The sequence below is a fragment of the Tachysurus fulvidraco genome, chromosome 13 (assembly GCF_022655615.1).
Source record: "Tachysurus fulvidraco isolate hzauxx_2018 chromosome 13, HZAU_PFXX_2.0, whole genome shotgun sequence".
Lineage (NCBI taxonomy): Eukaryota > Metazoa > Chordata > Actinopteri > Siluriformes > Bagridae > Tachysurus > Tachysurus fulvidraco.
Genome location: NC_062530.1, coordinates 8608982 through 8628952, shown reverse-complemented (window position 1 = coordinate 8628952; position 19971 = coordinate 8608982). Strand labels below are relative to the sequence as shown.

The window sequence follows — 19971 nt, the reverse complement described above, 5'->3', positions numbered from 1 at the left end:
GAAAGTATCCACAGCGCTTCACTTTTTCCTCATTTTCCATTTTTTCCACAGCCTTATTCCAAAATGGATTAAATCCATTATTTCAGATTAAAGTGATTTATTTATTCCATTATTTTACAGAAAATACCCCATAATAAAGTTTGTTTGAAATCTTTGGAAAGTTAATAAAAAATAAATAAACAAAAAAGAAAATGTACATATGTATTCACAGCCTTTGCAATGACACTCAAAATTGAGCTCAGGTGTGTCCTGTTTCCACTGAGCATCATTGAGATATTTCTACAACTTGATTGGAGTCCACCTGTGGTAAATTCAGTTGATTGGACCTGGAAAGGTACACAGCTATCTATGTAAGGTGCATGAAGCTATGAAGTCCAAGGAATTGTCTGTAGACCTCAGAGACAGGATTGTTTCAAGGCACAGATCTGGGGAAGAGAACAGAAAAGTTTCTACAGCATTAAAGAATCCAATGAGCACAGTGGTCTCCATCATCTTTAAATGGAAGAAGAATAAAACCACCAGAATTCTTCTTAAAACATGCTGCCTGGCCAAAATGAGTGAATGGGGAGAAGGGCCTTAGTCAGGGTGGTGACCAAAAAACCAATGGTCACTCTGACAGAGCTCCAGTGTTTCTCTTTGGAGAAAGGAGTATGTTTCAGAAGAACAACCATCTCTGCAGCACAGAGTTAGCCAAAGAGCACCTGAAGGGACTCATGAGAAGCAAAATTCTCTGGTCTGATGAAACAAAGATTGAACTCTTTGGCCTGAAAAGCAAGCATCATGTATGGAGAAAACCAGGTACCACTCATCACCTAATGTACAGAGACATCCTTGATGAAAACCTGCTCCAGAGCACTCTGGACCTCAGACTGGGGAGAAGTCTTCCAACAGGACAATGACACTAAGCACACAGCCAAGATAACAAAGGAATGGCTACTTTACAACTCTGTGAATGTCCTTGAGTGGCCCAGCCAGAGCCCAGACTTGAACCTGAATAAACATCTCTGGAGAGATCTGAAAATGGTTCTGGGCCGCCACTTCCCATCCAACCTGATGGAGCTTGAAAGGTCCTGCAAATAATAATAAAAACTGCCCAAAAATTGGTGGGCAAAGCTTGTAAGATCATATTCAAATATATTTGAGGTGTAATTGCTGTCAAAGATACTGTCAAAGTTAGTGATGGGAAGTTATTTTTCTAGAAACAAGGTCTTTCGGACAGTTCGTTTTAATGTATCAGTTCAAAAATCCACTTCACCAGTTCTTTTACGTCCTGATGTAATGATGTCATTCATGATGACATAATGACGTAATTTCCTTCATCCCGCCGCTGCCGGCAGTTATTAAAACAAATCAATTTAACACATTCGACAAGTTCTTTGTAATCATAACTTTAGTTGAATACATTTCTTACATTTAAGTTTTGCAACTAAAACACCCAGTACAGGCATTGATGTGCAAACATGGATGTTTTACGTGTCTTAAAGATATAAAGTTAATAAACTAATCTTCATCAACTTACAAAAACCGGCATATAAAAATACGGACTCACCTGCACAATAGTCAATAGAAAAATGAACTGAGATATATTGAGTGAACAGTTGTATGATTATTTTTTTTATATAAAAATTTTAATAGCCAATGACTAGTTACTATGCATATCCCAATATGTTTAATTTGTTATTAAATAAACTTACGTTTGCCAAAATCGCCCCTGAAGTCCTCACTTCACTCACGCTCATTAGCATCAATTTTCATGTCAGAGGTTCAGTGCTGTGACTCACATGTTGTGTAGGCTGCTCTGTAGGTTCACGCATGCGCAGTATCAACAGCTCATCGGTTCTCAGTATGTCGGATGCGTCCAAAAGAAACAGTTCTCAGTGCAGTGTACTGATGATTCGTCGCTTTGAGGATTAGCCTATACTTTTCTATTGTTTTATATCAACTTATTTAGAAATGAAATAAGCTGTTCTCAAAAATGTCATGCATTATTGATATAACAAATAGCCTAAATGTTTAGTTTGACTGTTTTTACAAAACATTTGTTTCCAAATTTTAAAAAAATGTTTTCATGTTAATTATTTTACTGTAATGCTTTCTACACAACATTAGTAAGGCAACAATGTATTTTTACAAATGTTTCTGAATGTTAATTTAATCTTTGTTCAATTATTTATATTCATATTGAATATGTAGCTCTTTGTATGAGCAGTATAGGCCTATATTTTGTTTGCATTTTTTGTATGCTATTTGTATTTGGAAAAACACAAACTTTTTTTGTATTTCACATTTTGTGAATTTTTCTTTACAATATTACAGTAAATGCTGAAAAATACTTGCAAGTATATATGTTAAGAGGAATATAAAGCAAGTATTTCTAGTATTTTCTAGTATCTCTTGGTTAAGCTTTTTAATCTAATAAGGACTCTCCCCTGTTGCCAAGGGAGATTGGGTTTAACCTCAAAAGTCAAAGGGCATGAACTACCCCTTCCCCCAATGAGATGTATACTTTAGAGAATTTAGGGTACCTTCAGCCCCACCTCTTTTTGACACCTTGTGAGACAAGAGGATTCTGATACCTGGACATCATGGACAACTACCAGTTTTTGGCAGTCACTTGTCATATTATTGATGAAAATTTTACACTTTCATCATCTCTTTTGGACTGTTTCTCCTTTACAGAAAGACATACTGCTGACAACCTGGCAGCTGAACTTAAAAAGAGCTGTGAAGAGTGGGAATCACAAACAAAATTGTTTGTGTCACTGCCAATGCTAGCAAAATAAAAGCAGCAATTCGGAAAGTACTAAAATGGAAGCACTTGACATGCTTTGCCCACCCTTTGAATCTGATTGTGAGGGAAAGCCTAGAACACATTCAAGAGACAGTGGCAAAAAAGAAGAATGTTGTTGAATTTGTCCACAGAAGCACTTTTGCAACAGAAAGATTAAAAGCAACACAAAAACAAATGGGACTTGAAGAGCTGAGGCTCAAGCAGGATGTTATGACTAGATGGAACTCCACTTATTACATGTTAAAAAGATTTTGGCTGCAGAAAGAAGCAGTCATTGCTACAATTGCACTGGTCAACCCTAACCTGAATGGGACATAATTAACGATGTGTGTGAGATTGTAAAGCCCTTTGAAGAAGTCACTGTTGAAATTAGTGCTGAAAGGTATGTATAATTTAATTTAACATAGAACTGCTTCCACTTCCACTCAGTCGATCTGACTGTCCTTTTGTATTTTTATTAAAACAGATATGTGACTGCATCCAATGTAATTTTGATGCCCCTCTTCAAGAAATGAAGACCCACTGGCCTGGTGGAAAGCAAGGCAGGCAGTTTATGAAGGGTTAACTGCTATTATGAAAATGAGACTTTGCATAGTAGCTACATCTGTGCCTTCAGAGAGAGTGTTTTCAAAAACAGGTCAGATTATTTCAGAAAGAAGAAACAGACTGAGTCCAAACAAAGTTAGGCAGATTGTTTTTCTGAATGAGAACCTACATTTGTAAGACAATGCACCAAACAGAGGGTCAAATAACAAAGTTGCATATTGTTATACTTGTGTATCTTTTATTGTCTTTTTACTGCACTGTTGTTGTTTTTTGTTTTTTTTTATTTATTTTTTTTTGTTTTTTTGCAAGCTAACATTTTTTAGGGATTGCCTGAATAGGTAAATACAGCATGTAAATGTACTTTTTTTTGATACTGCAAGATAACATTTGTTAGGTATTGCCTTAAGAGCTAAATACAGCATGTATGTGCACGTTTTTAATCAACAATTATTTGTTCAAATTGGAATGGTGTGTTGTTTGAAACTCTATGATCTAGTTTTATTAAAATTGTTTATTTAACACCAGAGGTGGGAAGTAACGGAGTAAAAATACTTTGTTACTGTACTTTACATTTTTCTGGTATCAGTACTTTACTTCACTATTTATTTTTCGGACAACTTTTTACTTTTACTCATTACATTTTTACACAAATATCTGTACCTTTTACTTCTTACATTTTCAAAACGGACTCGTTACTTTTAATATTATTTCTTCTCATTGAGCGCTGTTTCCAGCCTATCATCCTATCATTGTGTGGCTTTTTCCCCATGTGACTGGTGTACTGTATTATTAACTGGCTATCAGACATAGACTAAGGATAGCGGAGCTAACAATGAGCAGCACGCCTACAAAAGGAATGGCTAATGTTAATTCAGAGGGAGTCACCGATGTTAAAATAACTAACAACGAGGACATTCCTGAACACACATGGCCATATATGAGGGAGATGTTTGTAATAATCGGCGTCAAAAAGGATTCCTGGTGAATGCGTTGCGAATTGTGTCAACCAGGGGCGGTTCTAGCCCTTTTTTTGGGTGGCTTCAGCCCCCTGTCTGTAATCTCAGCCACCCTAAAACTATAAGGAAACAATAAAAATGACATTAAAATGCAGAATGGGATGTCGTCGATGGGAAAGAAAATTATTTATCAGTTTGATCCAAGAGCGATTTTGCTTTTACACGCGTGTGTTGTAGTCTTTCAATAGTGCGTCTTCGGCTGTCTGCTTTATTTGAACGGAAAAGCACAGGTACGTGCAGCGTGCACGCGCAGTCAGAGCTGGAGGCGTTTATCTATAACGTTAATCGGCGGAAAGACGCAAAGACAGCAACCAAAAGCAGTGAAATGTCACTATTCTTATTACCAGAGTTGTCATATAATATATAATATAGAACTCTTCTTGTTTTAAATTCTCACTGAGGGCTAAAACCCCTAAGATGAAATCCTAGAACCGCCCCTGGTGTCAACCCAAAAAACACGAAGTGCTTAATTTAATTAACATTAATTTTGTCATTTGTAAAACATCATAATAATTTTGAGTTGTTTTCAAGGACAGAGCTGGAATCTCCCTACAGTTTGGGATATGGCCTTGGTGATACACTTGGTACACATTATATTTCCAAAAGTATTGGGTCACCTGACCTTTACTGCTATATGTGGTTGTTTTCTGATCACATCCCTACTGAACACCTTTGGGATGAATGTGAACGCTGACTCCACCTTACCTCACCTACATCAGTGCCTGCCTTTCGTAACACTCTTGTGGCTGATGAACACAAATATCCATCAGCACACTCCAAAATTATACATACACACACACACACACACACACACACACACACACACACACACACACACACACACACACACACACACAGGTAGTAGACTAGTAGAGGAAAAGAAAATGGCTTCCACCTGAGTTGGTGGTTTACCAGGGTTTGTGTTGGCTTAAGTGAAATGCCTCTTGATGGGAAACAGTTGTTTCTTGCCATTGTGAGTATTTCTACTGCAATGTTTTGACTTTATATGAAAGACTGTTATATCTCTGGTACTGTTCGTTGTGTACTATTAATGAATGCAAACTTGTAATTGAGTTCATTTTGTATTTATAGAGGGGCCTTTTGTGTCAGTCCCATTGCATGCTTAAAGCGTAACGCGGACAATGGATTAAAATGGTGATTGGCTGAATGCAGCTACCTTATTTGAGGAGATGGCGATGGAGATGCTGTAAAGCACTCAGAACCCTTACGAAACAAAAATATATTGCAATATACTAGAATTTATATTGCAATGCATTAGAAAATATATTTCAATGTATCAGAAACTTCCTCATATATTTAACTTTTTTTTTTTTTTTTGAGTTCACTTTTCATCATCAACATGACATTTCAGTCCTCCACACTGCAATGTGGAGGTAAGGTTGGCATAATGTGGCAGATCAACTAACATACATTTCCTGTTGAATTGCATCACATCAAAACCCTTTTTCCTGCCCTGTAACACTCTTTTCAAGCCTACATTTTCTAAATTTAGCTGAACTGTGTGATTTGTCATTTGTTTCCAACAGCAAAACATTTTCTGTCATCAAGTCTCTCTACCATAATGTAATAATACACAGTGATTGTGTCCATTATCCAACAAAACAGTGAAGCTGTTCCTTTTCATTACTCTGCATGCACAGATGATGATAATCCTGTTTATGAAACTGCACAATCAAATGCTTGCGCATCTTTGCACCGTGCATAAACATATTGCGCATGCGCATAACCGATCGTGCCGGCAGCACGGGACACAAGCCACCTGAGTCTGTACGCACGTCCCTCAGCGGTGAGAGGAGAAAGGAAAAAAAAAGATGAAGTTTGCGCTAGTGAGCTGCTCTAAAAAGGAGTATCTTATTGAGTGCCGCAGCATCGGTGGCAAGAGGCCTACTAATGGGTGGACAGTTGAAACAGCACACATTTTGCAGCCGGCAGGCAAGTACAGTGCTTTTTGTTACACAAAAATGCACATTACAGTATTTCAACAATAACCCGTTTATTAGCCTTCGTGCTCGGGACCAAAAAAACAACGACAACGACCCCCAACACTTCCGGGGACTTCATAATAAGAGTTCCCTTTTTCTTTTGTTAAACAGTCATGTGCAATCTTAAACAATATTCAACACAGGGGTATACATATGCATGAATACATTTTTTAATGTCTTAAACTTAGCAAACTCCCTCTCTCTCTTTAAAAAAAAAACCAACATCTTCATATAAACGTACTAACAGAACATACTATACTACCACATCCTAGAACAAGGATACGACCTAGTACATTTCAACAAGCTCTGGAGTAGAACTCAAAGATAGGCTTTGTTTTAATACAGTTACCCATAGTCCTTCACTCAGTGCCTTAAGTAACTGATAAACTGACTTTTTGGTAAGGCAGTCTGCAAGTTGTTCTTTTGTGTTGTACCACAATACTCGCTCAACTCTCTGTGTTTGGATGAGTTTTTTGATACTACTTATCTCCAGGCGGAGTCTTTTCTCAGAAACAGACTTCGTGGACTTTAGTGCATCAGCCAGTGAATGATTGTCTGTGACACATATTATTGGTGGAGCATGTTCAGCATCACCAGTTGTTAGTTCTGAGAACAGTCTGGACAGAAAAATTGTATTGTCAATTCCATCAGACATTGCCAATGTTTCACCAGCAAGTGTGCTCCGCACAATTCTCTTGACTCTCTTTGATTGCCAGGAAAGGAGTGAGAATTTTCCGTTTTCTCCCATTAGAAGAATCAGGTGCCCTCCTTGGGTACCTCCATTTGAAAGATTACCAAATGAGGCATCGCTGAACACAATCATCTTAAGAGCACTGTCTCTGCCCAAGTGTTGGAAGTTTAGAATTACCTTCTTGGACTTAAGTTTGCACACTATCCTGTTTGCTTCATGGATTGTCTGCACAGTTGCATTTTTATGTCTGATGTCAAATTGCTAGCATCAAATATAACATCTGGCCTGCTCTGTCTTGCCACTCAGAGAATTTGACCTATTTTAGACCTGAGCTGATCCTTTTCCTCCTCACAGAGAGATGAGTCTTGTTCCACAGCTCGTGAAGGATCCATATGTATGGGCTGCATGTGTTGAATGTAGTTTTCCTGGTGTATTTGTTCTTTTCTGTTGACAGTCACAAACTCTATTCCCACATAACAGAAGTGATCATGTTCCTCACGTCCAACTTGAAAAACAGATCTGAGATGTGGTATTACAGTTGTAGAGAAACTTTGCGTGCCCCCCCCATATGAAGTCATCCACATGACAGGCAAGCACCCCATTTACAGTGCAGTCCTGTTCTAGCCAGTAAAAAACAGCTGGATCAACCTTGGACACTTTTCCTCCTGCTTTCAGCACAATTTCTTTCACTCGGTTATACCAGTACAATGAGGCATCTGCCAGACCATATACACACTTTTTGAGCTTCCATAATGTTCCTTCACAGACAGCCTCAGGGGGAAGCTTGATGTATATGTCACGTGACAGTTCAGTTCCCTGCAGAAATGCAGACTTTATATCCATGGAATGAAGTGCCCACTGTCTTTGACAAATAACTGCTACAAGCAGTCGAAGGGACTCTGAAGCGCATGTGGGTGAATCCTTTTGTAGTTCTGACACATCTAACTCCTCAAAACCTCTGGCCACTAATCGTGCTTTTGGTACTAGTCCAGTTGGTGTTTCCTTGAGAGTGCACACCCATCTGATGGAAATGCACTTTTGTCCCTCATCTGGAACTTCCTCAAACACGCTGTTATCTCTCCAACTCTTAATTTCTGATTGTTTGGCTGGGTCGAAGGATAGATCTTTTGTCACGAATGCATCCTCACTGACATTTGTGGTATTGTCATCAGTAACAGCAGGTTCTATTTGAAGACTCTCTAAACATGCTACATCTACTGAATCTTTACTGCCTGCAACATTAGTGGCTCCAATGAATAGAAGATTGTACCAGTTTTTATATTTACCAGTAGCTTTGCCTGCACTCCCTAGTACTCTTGCTGTGTGCAAAACTCCACTGTCTCGGTCTCTGTATTTTAGGACTTGCCCTGTTTTTAGACGAACATCAGCTCCCTGTAACACTTTGTGTCCCTATGTCATCACTTGTGTGGTGTGCTGCTACATTCTGCCCCATAGAGGATTCCTCTGTGTGTTCAATTTGCGTCAAACTCTGTTGCATCCCAGTTAAAGTTTCAGTTCCCTCCGTCTTGACAGCATCTCCCATCATCTCCTGTCTTTGCACATTGTTTGTGTCAATTTCATCATCATCCTTATTGTTCTGTTGATCTCCGCTGTCTGTACTTACTTTTCTTAGTCTGAGATAGTGTACCCTAATGCAGCTTCCTCCATGTCTGACAAACACCACTGCACCATCACTGCACTCTTGACAATCAACTCTCTTGTAGTACACTTTGTCACCCATTTTATATTTCTCATCTGTGTGACACAGTTGTTTACGCAGTGCTCTTCGTATTCTTTCTGAACATTCTGCTTCAGTAAAAGCCTTTCTTGATGCATGTAAAGCAGAGATGTGTTTTGCCACCCACTCACTTTTTGTGGTGCCCTCTAAAGCTGAGGGTTTGTCAGTCAATACAGAGGGCAGATTGGGATTCTGTCAAACACCAGCTGATGAGGACTGTAGCCATGGACATTCTGCATGGTGTTCTTTGCCATGAGAGCCCAATACAATGCAGTGTTCCAGTCACAGCAGTTACTTGCCTTCACCTTCAGTATGATCTCTGTAAGTGTTTGGTTGTGTCGCTCTATCAGTCCATTGCTCCATGGGCTATATGCTGCTGTCGTCTTTATTTCTATGTTGAAGTTTTCTGCCATGTCTCTAACCTCATCATTATTAAACTCTCCCCCATCGTCACTAAACAGTTTCTGAGGTGGACCATGTACACTTATCCAAACATGGACAAAGTGTTTCACTATTTCTGAAGATCTCTTCGTGGTCAGTATGCTGCCAGCACTGAACCTTGTGAACTGGTCAATGATGTGGAGATACCACACGCCTTTTTCAAGTTCATGTAGATCGACTGCAACAGTTTCATTGTACTGAGATGCCAGTGGTAGTCCAACAGCAGGCTTTGGTTTGGTCTTACTGTACCGTTGACATGTTTCACATTCACTCACAATTTTTTCCAGAATGACACTACATTCTGCATCTTTATTGCCTGAGCTAGTGAGAAGTCTCTGTAGTCTGTCAGCAGAAGGATGACTAAATTGTCTGTGAAGCTTCATCAGGATTTTGTGTTTTTCTGCTGATCTAATTTTTTTTTTTGAGATTGTTAGTATTTCCTCACCACACTGACTTTGTGCATCCTCAGTCTTTTGTTCCATTGGAGTGTCAGCTTCAGCAGCTACCAAGACACAGTCATCATCATCTTTAATGTTTTTCATTTCATTGTCCATAATGTTTACACAGTAATGACCAGAGCTTGTGAAGTCAAGTTGCACAGGTTGACTGAACATCACAGCACTGTCATTTTCCATATTCAGCACTGTCCCTGCTTTTTTCAAGGATGTCTTGCTCAAAAGTAGTGGAATCTTTGCTGGGACAACTTCAGTTTCGATATGACACTTAGTTTGTCCAATTTTTGCAGGAATTTTCAACTTTCTGTTGGAATAGACTACTTTTCCGTCTCCAAACTTAAAGGGTCTACGACTGTGTGTTTCTGTCTTCCTCAGGTTTTTTATCTCGTTTTGGTTTAGTTCAGCGATGTAGCTATTTAGCCATTCCTGTCCACACACAGTCCGAGTACATGCAGTGTCTATTATTGCTGAACCAAAACACTCTGTCATAAATATTTCTGCTTCAGTGGGGGACTCTTTTTTATACAGAGTAATATTGCACTCCTCTATATCCTCTGTTTTACTATCTTCCGTCAGCTTGACTTGCTCACCTCTGTGTGGACAGTCCTTGGCCCAGTGGAATGTGCTTTGACAAACCACACATTTTGATCTGCGTCCATACCTGTCTAGAGGGTTAGTGCCAGGCAGTGGTGTCTTTTGCTGAACATTTTGTGACCATAGCTTGCTCCTTTGTCGTCTGTGTTCTGTTACATAAACTGTTTCCTGGTTAATCCCTACTGTAGGAGCAGCCTTTCCTACGAAAAACCTCTTCAGTGCTGACTTCATTGACGCAAAAGTCAAATCTGTGCATGCTGTCAAAGCTAACTGTCGGTCTTTCACTTCTAAGCATGCAGTGTCCAGCAGCTTGAATGCTAATACTGCATCGGGAAGCTCCATGTCATATTTACACATCCTTGAGTACCGCTGTTCAAAATCGATTATATAGTCTGTCATGGAAACACCGCTATCTTTCATAATCCGGTCAAAACTCGAGTAAGCCTCATACGTTTGGTCCTTTTCTTCTTTGAGAAACAAGTTATCGAGTTTCGCAAATAAAGTGTCCATACCAGTGTCCTTATTCAAATCATCTACCGGTATTTCCATCGCCGTTTCTCTCGCTCTTCCGGACAGCGCCAAAGCCACAGCCAGCGCCTGTTTCTTTTTTTCGAGTTCTGTAACTCTAATAACTCTAATAACTTTGCGACTGCATTCTTCCAACCTTCATATGGTTTTCCTTCATCAAAGGTTGGTGGTACTCTGTAGTTGCTAACCATCCTCTGCTACCAATGTTACACAAAAATTCACATTACAGTAGTTCTACAATAACCCGTTTATTAGCCTTCGTGCTCGGGACCAAAAAAACAAAGACAATGACCCCCCAACACTTCCGGGGACTTCATAATAAGAGTTCCCTTTTTCTTTATTATTGGCCAAGTAACGTTCACTGTAGGCTATTAGCTTCAGGACAGTGACGAGCTAGCTAACAGCCGCGATGCTTCATTTGAACTTTTAGCTAGCTCAAGGGCCATTAGTCACATGAGTATTTTTATTTAGAAGTGAAACATTAATTAAACACTTACTTTAAAAGTCCTAAATTGAAGATTGTCAGCTAAGATTTGGGTTAATAAGAATACTTAACTGTCAACATTGTTAGCCAATAACATACAGTGAAAATCAGTTTAGTGGCTGTAAATGGCAGCAAAATTTAACATGTTAAAATGAACAGACTAAACTTATAATAAAAAAGCAGGGGGGGAAAACAATACAAAAAACTGTTAAAACAGCACAAAATTTGACAGTAAAATACAGTATTTGATAATGTAAGCCGTTTCTAGACATTAAATTCTGTCTTGCTACTATTTCTTACTAACAGAAAAGGAATCTACACTTATGACTGCTGAGCAGAAACTCTTGCAAGAGGACCTACCAAAAAGCAAGAAGAGAAAGAGGGTACCCAACAAACTTTACCTTGACACACATGAGGTAGAACAAGTTGCAAAAAAAGGTACAGTAATAGGGCTCTTTTCATGACAGCTATTTTGATAATATATTATAATATAATAATAATAATAATAATAATAATAATAATAATAATAATAAGAAGAAGAAGAAGACGAAGAAGAAGAAGAAGAAGAATATAATAATAGCAAGAGCCCAGCAAGCAATTTTGCGTTTAAAAGACGTCTAATAGCCGTCCAAACACAGCCCATACGTCTAGGCTAAAACAAGGCAAAATTTGGGCTGTCAGTGAAAATTTTATAGACCAAGGCACTTGAGGAGGAGATCAGGGCCCTCATGGAAGTGAATGAAAGACTGCAGGACCAGCAGAGTGTAGGATCTTCTGCAACCAGTAAAGATCTTGAGACCCAAGTCAAAGCTTTACATAAGGAGAACACCAGGCTGCGCAAAATGGCAGTCAAAGGCAACTATCTCTTGTAGATTAAAATAGTGATTCTTTTAGATTGAATAAATCACATCTCCTTATTTTTGGTGTTACTGTTAGAGATGTATCTGTGACTACATTTTTTAGGGGATATCTACCGATGTAGTATAGGGTTTCCTGTAGGAAAAATTTAGCCTAGGGCTAAACTGTAGCACCACTGATGCAAAATTGGTCCGGCAGAAACGCTGTAATGCTTTCAGAACCCCTTATCAACACATTTTGCTACACTTTGAGACACCAAAAAAATGAGCAGAGGTGTATTTTGCTTTTTACATGTTATGTATTTAGAGTACAACTTGTTTGGAGCCATATATTAATGGATTAATATATTTTGCAAAGTTATTGTAAATGGTAAAGGGTAACAGACACTTTAGGACTGAAATGTACACAACTAATAGCGAAATAGATGGACGAATAAAAAGCTTTAACAGCTTTGATATTCTTTTTGATATAAAGCGATTTCTCTATCTAGTCAGAATAAAACAACCATTTTTAGCATTAAAATAGATCCCCTGTAGCAGCTTTAAAATCCCAGCACCAATTCACCTCCCATTGGCATACGCTTCACTACGGCAAAGTACAGTTGCTTTCACTGACCACAATACTTCCTGGAAAACAAAGTGGATACAGTAGTGCAAGCCCCTTTGAGAACCTTCCTAACTCCTTCCTTGGTTCCTTAAGAAGCCAATTCTGATTTCAGACTGAACTATTTACAGGTAACCCAATGAAGAGTGAGGACTAGGCATATAAGAAAAATATTACCAGTATTAGGATCCACCTCATCTATTGCAACAATCAACATTATGGATGTCTTTCTTATTTTATTTTCTTTTACAGATGCAGTTGTTCAGCAACACCCAGGGCCGAAGATTCCAGACATATGAACAGCCATAAACAAAAGGATCTGTGAGTTAAGACTCCAGGAAAAGAAAAAGTCCATGGACAACTGAAGGACTGGCCAAGGCTGGCCAATCAGAGTGGGTCTTGATAAGTTAGCATGTGGGATCCATAACACTGCACTAAAGGATTGTCCTGTTTTTTCCACTGAGGGATTCTTCTGTTTTTGTTGCACTGTTTTATTTTATTACAATGAAGAACAGTTGTCCTTTATTAATTATTTTGAGTATTTTTGTTTATTTACAGTATATTGTTGTTTCCATCTACTGTATTGGATTACATAAAAATATCACATGTTTAAAAGAAAAAAAAAAGATTTTATAGCCTTGACCTAATTATGATCTGGTATATATGGCACATCCCTACCAGGAAACCAGCCGTTTGCCAAGCACATTATGTACATTATGTGTACATAAGCTTCAGATGGAACCATGGTGACATGTCTTTCATTCTGTTTGTTCTCAGGTCACTGTCCCTTCAGCTGCTGCTTTTGAAATAAGCCTCATTCAGTTACTGTGAACTATATTGTGGTCTTATTCAATCTATTATATTTTAAAATATATGACAGACATTAGATTATTTCATATTTACCATGTATACAATATATAATATGATAATCATATATGATATTATGTAATATAAATAAATATATTTAAGACATATGTTCCCATATAAATTTGATTATATTATCTTGTACATTGAGGTATATTATCACATATAATTTTACATATATATTTACATACATTTACAATGGCTTTTCCAATATATAATTTCATATAATGTAGGACATATTTCAATATACATAATATATTAAATAGTATAATATGTATTTATTCAGTATATGAAAATGGAAATAATTGTAGTATTTTCCCATATATTGCAATATATAACATATATAATTATATGATATATTATTAGTAATATATCATATGATATTATATATGTAAATTCCACAATATATGGAGACGCATGAAATATATTGTCACGTAATATATTGAGAAATGTATTTTTGTTGCGTAAGGGAAGACTCAACACAATACGGATAAACTCATCAATTCCATGCAAGAACCTTTTTGCTTTTGTCATCAGTGTTGTTGGCCTTCTTAAAACTGGACATCTACCCCAGATAAGACTGTTTTTGTTTTACAGCTGGAATTCCCTAAATATGTTGTTCAATGACTTGTCACACATTGTAATGCTGAGTATCACTGTGGTATCTCATGTAATGAGGGTAAAGTAGGTGAGAGTTTCATATAAATAACTCGAAGCAAAGAGAGTGTTTTCTGGCTGCCTTATTTTACTGAGTGGTCTGGATCATCAATTATGTGAAACCCCGCAAATTCAGATATATAGCTAGCTTTGATTTAAGTTTGATCAGAGAGGTTATAACAGCATGCTTTACTAAACAACACACAGTCATTTAAGACAGGCAGATACATTAATGAAAAAAAATTATGAAAAAAGCATACTTTTAAAATGTTTCTTTCGCTCCATCAGTTGTTTCAAAAACTAATGCAACCGAGTTAAACACTCATACATTGATAAGACATTAAAACATTACCATTAACATTTGTTGCTGTATCAGTTCAGTGATTCACGCATGCACAGTAATAACAGCTCATCGGTTCTTGCATGCGTCCGAAACTGTTCTCAGCTCTGTACTGATGATTTGCTGTATCAGTTCAGTGATTCACTCATGCGCATCATCAACAGCTCAAGCTCACAGTTCTCTCAGCAAAACAGATCTCAGTTCAGTGTACAGGAGTTACATATACGCCGAGATATTAGTTTATTTAGAGTCGGAGGGGCTGTCAGGCATGACCGAAAGTGAGTAACTTTAGTAACTTGTGGATCAGCGCTGACTCAAGACTCGAACTGTTTAGAACGAATCAGTCCAATTTAGTGAACTGGTTCGTCCAGTTCACTAAAAAGAACTGGTTCAAAAGAATGATTCGTTCACGAACCGCCCATCACTAGTCAAAGTACTGAACACTGGTTGCGAATACGAAACAATAAAAATTATTTTTATTATTATTTTCAATACATTTACAAAGATTTTAAACAAACTTCTTTCATGTTGTCAACATGGGGTGTTAATTGTGGAATTTTAATGAAAATAATGAATTTAATCCATTTTGGTACAGCGCTGTAACTAAATAAAATGTGGAAAAAGTGAATACTTTCTGGACACACTGTACATTACTTGGGTGCTAATCAGTAATGGCATTGCAATAAATAACACATTTACACATCAACTGCCTGCTGGTCCCGAGCCGCTACCAAGTCAAGTCAAATAAAGAAGCTTTAATTGTCATTTCAACCATATATAGTTGTTGCAGTACATAGCAAAATGAGACGTTTCTCCAGTATTAAGGTGCTACATAAAACAAAGACAGGGCTAAGGACTTGTAAGTAGTCTTAGCCACATGAAGTGCAACTGTACAACCTGGTGCAAACAATGCAGGACAAAAGACAGTGTAGAGAAAACTTTATAAGAAAATACAAAAAGTACAATACACAAACATACAACAAACAGTAACAGTGCCGACCGACCAGTGTAAATACTGTATGTGAATACTAAATGTTAAAACAATATTTTGTGCAGTAATATTAGAATGAACACAGTTTCTTAGCAAGAGGACCTTGAGATATGTAGAATTTTGCAAAAAACAGCAAATGACTGAAATATTGTATAGTATGTGCAAAATGGCTGAGATATTGTACAGTTTGTGCAAAAACAGCAGAAAGGTGTGCAAAACAGCATGTAAACAGTTTGATGGATTGTAAGCAGCATGTAAACAGTTTGATGCATCAGTGTGAGTGTTTTGTGTGGGTCTGTGCAATCCAAAAAGAATACGTGCGTGTGTGTATGTTGCGCTCAGTACAGTTCAGTTATTGAGGAGTCTGATGGCTTGTGGGAAGAAACTACTACACAGTCTGGTCATGAGGGCCCGAATGCTTCGGTACCTTTTTCCAGATGGCAGGAGGGTGAAGAGTGTGTGTGAGGGGTGTGTGGGGTCATCGACAATGCTGTTGGCTTTGCGGATGCAGCGTGTGGTGTGTGTCCATGATAGAGGGAAGAGAGACCCCAATGATCTTCTCCGCTGTCCTCACTATCCGCTGCAGGGTTTTGCGATCCAAGATTGTACAGGTCCCAATCCAGACAGTGATGCAGCTGCTCAGGATGCCCTCAATTGTCCCTCTGTAGAACATGGTCAGGATGGGGGAGGGAGATGTGCCTTTCTTAGTCTTCAGAGGAAGTAGAGACGCTGCTGGTCTTTCTTGGTGATGGCGCTGGTGTTGAATGACCAGGTGAGGTTCTCCGCTAGATGAACACCAAGAAATTTGGTGCTCTTGGCGATCTCTACCGATGATCCGTCGATGTTCAGAGGAGAGTGGTCGCTCTGTGCTCTCCTGAAGTCCTACCTGAGCATTCTAGGAAAATGGTTTGGAGATGTAGGACTGCAAGACACTCTCATTGTGTCTGAAGTTGTTGTCTCAGGATCCATCAGTGGAGTGATCAGTGGTCATCACTACAACCTCAGCATGAGGGCACACAAACTTCTATATGAGAGTCTGCAACGCATTAGAGTTCTCACCTTCTTAGACTCTGCCACCAGAGGAGAGAAATAAGTATATGGATGGCATTCATGAGATCAAATGTGCATTCCAGGACAGAACCATAGATGTGTGCAAATAAAAAATTTTATGAAATGTGTTCAAAATATGTAGAGTTTGTAAAAAGAAGAAGTACAGAAAACTTGCCTTCTGGAGTTCATACATTGACATGGTACAGATACTATAACGCCTGCCCCCTACAGAGGCAGGTAGTTATACATATGAAAAAAGGGGCGGGGCTACCAACTACTAATTTTACACCAACTAGAAAGATGTTAATGTATTTCCCAGGAATTACCACAAACAACAATGCATAAATTTAGGTTTTTAAATCCTTTTATAATATCAGGTTTCAGACAAGAATGATTATGACCAAAAAAAAAAAAGCAAAATCAAACACAACAAAGGAACATGAGAGTTCAAAGTTATAGACAAACAACTCTTTGAATATTGGCAACAGAGGATGGTTACACCAGTCAGTCAGTGTTTCATATTGATGATGAAAACCCTACACATGCAAATGTTCAAGTAATCCACATTTAACAGCCCACAAACTCAGATCCTTGTACTCGTGGTATCGATCATCCTCAACACAAAAGCACCACTAGCGCTTCATTGGGAAATGTTCTTGTGGTCCATGAAAGTAGAGCTTTTACAATTCATGTAGATCCCAACAGAATGTATAGTAGCATACAAAAAGTCCATCTACAACAGAACAAAGACCTAACATTAACCAGAAAGCTCACATTCAAATTATGCAAATCAAACAGATTAAATACAATTAACATATGAAAAAACAAAACTTACAAAATTGAACTGGAAACAAAGTTTCTCAATCAGGACTCCAAAAGCAATAATTCAAAAGGAACTAGAGCAAAACCATGCTTCCCTCTTGCAAACAAATCTCCCTTCTTCTACTCTACTACCTGGTTAAATACTTGGGGTTTCTGACCTCAGCTGCCCCCTAGTGGAGAGTAGGAAAACCAGGTAACTGGTAAACCTGTTACAATACTCCTTTTGTTTGTGAGAGCAACATGAGAATCGGACTGGCAGCTTCAGCTGTCAACAATGCGCTTGAAGATGCCATGGTTTTTTGCTTATGATCGTGTAAATTATGCTAGGTATTTACCTTCATACTGGCTGGAAATGGTCAGGTTGCCTCACACACATCCTTGTTGCCACAGTGAGCTTACTGTTAAAGGCCAGTTTACTGTCCAACGTCAAAGTATCCATGGATTTGCCTCAATTGCTTGTGACCAGGCCATTGAAAAAACATGCAACAGAGATTCCAAGACAAAGGGTGGTTGGACAGGGATGACACAAAATCGAGCAGCTGTATATCGCTGGATATTGTCTCAACATGGAAAATGCTGTCAGAGAGTTTATGGACCAAAGACTGATATCACAATCAGTTGATGTATTTGCTACCATCAAAACACAAAAACTGAAAACCTTCAGTGACCAAGCAAAGACAAAGAAGACACCGACACCCGGCAGGGAAGTGATGCTGCATGCTGACAAGAAGCTATTCTCCAGACTACTTGTGGTAGGTCAAAGTAGAAAGATAGAGCTGTGGGAAATTCTGTCCTATTCCTTGGGAACTGTGTCATATTATTTAGACAGTCCTGATGGTTCACTTGCTAAAACAAACAAATCAGCTCATGGATTTATTGGAAACAAAAGGTGGAGAATGTTTAGTTGACAAAGTTCCAGAACATGGCCCTATTCTCTTTGATGGTATGGCGGTCATTCAAGCCCTTCGGTCCATACCAAGTACCTTTGGAGAGCTCGCCAACACCATACTGCAGTACATAGTCAAGCTTGCTTTGAAGCACAACTGTACATGGATAGACTTTGTGATTGACCAGTATCCGGAAATGAGTATCAAAAATCTAGAGCGTTCACATAAAGCTGCTGGTGGTACACAGCTGGTGAAAATTTATGGATGTGATCAGAAGACACCAACACAATGGAAAAAGTTTCTATCATATGGAACAAGCAAAGGGGCACTGGCAGAATTCCTCTATCTTGCGTGGCGAGATGCTGATCTTACCACTGTGGGCAAGAACATAAGCTTGTACATCGCACGTGGAGACCTGTGTCACTGTGTGACTGTAATGCACTGTATACAAACTCTCAGTGCTGTTGAAGATCTGACATGTGACACCAGGTTGTTTTTACATACACAACATGCTGCTAATGAACATCAAACTGTAGTCATCAAGAGCCCTGATACTGATGTGGCAGTGATTGCTTTAAGTCTGCAGCCAGATTTACCATGTAGGTTGTATCTTTTCACAGGGGTTGGCAACAAAACGAGGATCGTTGATTTGGCTAAGGTGTCATCAGCTCTTGGCACTAGTGTGTGTTTCGCACTTATTGGGATCCATACCTTTTCAGGTTGTGACTCTACAAGTGCCTTTTATGGCAAAGGCAAAAGAAAGCATTTTCTGTTGCTTGTGAGAAAGGAATACCTAAATGCATTTACAAATCTGGGTAAAAGTTTTAACCTGGACCAGTCTACCTTTGACATACTTTGCAAATATGTGTGCCACCTCTATGGCCAGTCATCTGCCAAAAATGTGAATGATGCAAGTTACAAAGCATTCTGCATGGCATCATCGGCTTTGCCACAACTATCCATGCCCCCGACAAGTGATGCCTTCCACCAACACTGCAAAAGGGCAAACTACCAAGCAGCCATAATGAGACATTCTCTGAAAGGTATAATGTGTGCCCCTTCACCCATTGGCAATGAATGGCACCTCGAGGATGGGGAGTTAACAGTGACCTGGATGACTAGAAATCCTGCACCTGAAAGTGTTTTACAGGTAGTCCACTGTAGTTGCAAGCAAGGCAAATGTGAAACTGGAAGATGTTCCCGTGTGTCTGCAAGACTTTCTTGTACTGATTTTTGTTGGTGCCAAAATTGTGCAAATGTTTCAAAGGAAACGGAGGAAAGAGCTACATGGGATGATGGCTCTGATGATGACACTTATGAGTAAAGATGTGCTATGCATTATTTAAAGCTTATTTTTAGTTGTAATGAATCTGTTGTGGAATTGTTCATTTTTTGCCCTATTTGTAATTAGGGGGTGGAGGTGGTCGCATTTTGAGTGATTTCAGAAATCTTGGGACAAAGTGTGCTGCTTGTTTATGTTTATGTGATTACACAGTGCCTACTGAACATTTTTATGTATAATACATCAGTTTTGCTAAAATTACAATGTGTATGTTTAATTTTGCTTGGTGCCAATCCATGAAATTAAAGCATATTTCCTACAAATTTGCCA

At 38.6% G+C, this 19971-nt stretch overlaps 1 long non-coding RNA gene across 1 annotated transcript; it reads right to left on the bottom strand.

The window, feature by feature from the left end:
• Positions 1-16996: 16996 nt before the first annotated feature.
• LOC125146213 lies at positions 16997-19748 on the bottom strand. Its single transcript, XR_007144715.1, has 2 exons — positions 17486-19748; positions 16997-17383 (listed from the first exon to the last, which is right to left on the bottom strand). It is a non-coding gene; the product is annotated as an uncharacterized LOC125146213 (long non-coding RNA).
• Between the last annotated feature and the right edge of the window lie 223 nt (positions 19749-19971).